We start from the raw sequence: 2,197 nt of genomic DNA, 5'->3' as shown, positions 1-2,197 counted from the left end.
ATTTTCTCCTGTGTGTTCTGAGCAGACCCACCCCTCTACCTGGGCTGTATCATCAGTTCTGTCTTCTATAGTACATTCTTCTGGGGAGGGGGTTCATGTAGCTGGGATCAGGGCCAAACCCACAGACCTCTGTTAGTTCACTGCTTCATGCTGGTATGTTACCTTCAAGCCTAGAGAAACTCTTCATGGGAGTAGAAAGCCTCCTCTTTCTCCCATGGTTACATGTTGGGTGGCCAACTGCAATGTTGGAAGTTCAAAATCACCAGTCACTCCATAAGAGAAAGATGGGGCTTTCTACTCCTGTAAAGAGTTACCAGCTCAGAAACCCTCAGGACAATTCTACTGTGCCCTCTAGGGTCAGAATTGACAGGATAACAGTGAGTTTGATGTTGTGACTATTAGGTGAATTTAAATGGATTCCAACTTATAATGACCTCATGTATTACAATGTAGAACTCCTTCATAAGGGTTTCTTCATTGTAATCTTAATGGAAGCAAATCACAAGACTTGTTCTTAAGTAGTAATTCTGGGTATATTCAAACTGCCAATTTGGGGGTATTAATCATAACTATATGTTAATCTGAAACTAAGACTACTAAGACTATGTTTAACCATTCCTTTCTTCCCTACACAACCAGAATGCTTAGTTGGTTACATGTTGGGCTGCCAATGTCCACGTCAGAAGTTCAAAACTACCAGTACCTCTGAAGGAGAAAAAGGAGACTTTCTACTCCTGTAAAGAGTTATAGTCTCTGAAATTCCGATCCTAGAGGATGCTGTGAATTGGAATAGACTTAGTGGCAATCCATTTGTTGTTGTTGTCATTTTGAAGTATTCCACTCTGGTTATTGGGACATGAAAATCCTTACAGTCTGCCACAATTTTATAGTTTATTAAAAAGTTACAGGTATTCCTGATCTTGTTTTCATTATCATCCAGATATATCTGCAAAGTCAATGTTTGAACTGTCCATATCTCCAAAAGGTGTGAAATAACTGCTCATGGAATCAAGTCATGTTGGTATGTAAAAGAAAAGTCTTGTTCCCATATATCAATACCTCCTCCCACGGGATATTTCCTCCTGAACTTTCTAAGTGGCCATCTCTCAATGATTATGCCATTATTATTTATTGAGCTGTGAGAAGTGGTTCTTAGTGCACATAGCAGAATGGAACAGCTTGCAATTTTAATAAGACCCACAAGATAATTAAGACTTACAATTTATTCTTCTTCTAATGCCAGGCCAGGAGGGCCTTTCAGCCTACAATATGAATGACTAAGTGCTTTCATGTTTGACTTTATACATGGCTATAAAATATATCTCGTTTTTTTCTGGCCAGCTCTTTCATTTGCCTTTATTTCCTCAGGCAAAAGTAAAACAACATCTTCCAATTAAACAGGATAGGTTTAAGAAGACAATGATCCTGTCTATTTTTCTAAATGTTGCCTGTTTATAGTCATCCATGAAAAATAAAGCTGCATTGCATTTTATAAAGCTCCACATATACATGTAAGCAACCTTTGCCCCAAAGAAGACAGATCCATACCTCTACATGGTAAGCAAGCTTTCAGAATGAACAACTTCATTTTATAGATTTAGATTTTCAATAAACAAAATCCCCGAGTCTCTCTAATGAAGGGAGCACTAAAGAACATAAATGCCTAGAACATTTCTTTTCTTTCTTTCTTTCCCCCAAAACCATGTACCTATTAGACTGTTCCTACTATCTATACATTTGTCTTGTAGTTCTTCCCTACAGATACAAGCAATAGTTCAGAGAGTAAAGCAAACCACATAGCTACTCTATGAGGCATTTCAAATGATGAGGGTCAACAGACAAAGTCATCCTGATAGACCTCAACCAGAACATTTCTTGTCTCAAGAAAAATGCATCTGTTTTTTGGAACACATGCCTAGAGCTCTGTACAATGCATGCACTTGGCTAAATGTTCAAAATAAACTTTAAGGAAATGCTAAAGGTAGGCATAGGAAGATAGAAACATCTTCAGCTTTGAAGCATCAGAGAAGCTACATGGAGGTAATTAAGTTTATAAAAATTCTTTGAAAATAAGAAGCCCATCAACAGGCAGAGACGGAAATGGGCATTCCAGTGAGAGGGAACAGTATTCACGAGGTTGGAGAAGGGCAGGGTTGATGAGGACTTAAGTAACTTACAATGGTCCAGATACATTTCA

At 38.2% G+C, this 2,197-nt stretch overlaps 1 non-coding gene across 1 annotated transcript; it reads right to left on the bottom strand.

Annotated features, from left to right (window-relative positions):
- Positions 1–1,735: 1,735 nt before the first annotated feature.
- LOC115871386 lies at positions 1,736–1,864 on the bottom strand. The gene has a single exon (XR_004047262.1). It is a non-coding gene; the product is annotated as a small nucleolar RNA SNORA18 (small nucleolar RNA).
- Between the last annotated feature and the right edge of the window lie 333 nt (positions 1,865–2,197).

This window comes from Echinops telfairi, unplaced genomic scaffold (genome assembly GCF_000313985.2).
Source record: "Echinops telfairi isolate 266 unplaced genomic scaffold, ASM31398v2 ScPeMD7_5592;HRSCAF=6446, whole genome shotgun sequence".
Taxonomy (NCBI): Eukaryota; Metazoa; Chordata; class Mammalia; order Afrosoricida; family Tenrecidae; genus Echinops; species Echinops telfairi.
The sequence above is the reverse complement of the archived record's forward strand: the minus strand, read 5'-3'. Positions and strand labels throughout refer to the sequence as shown.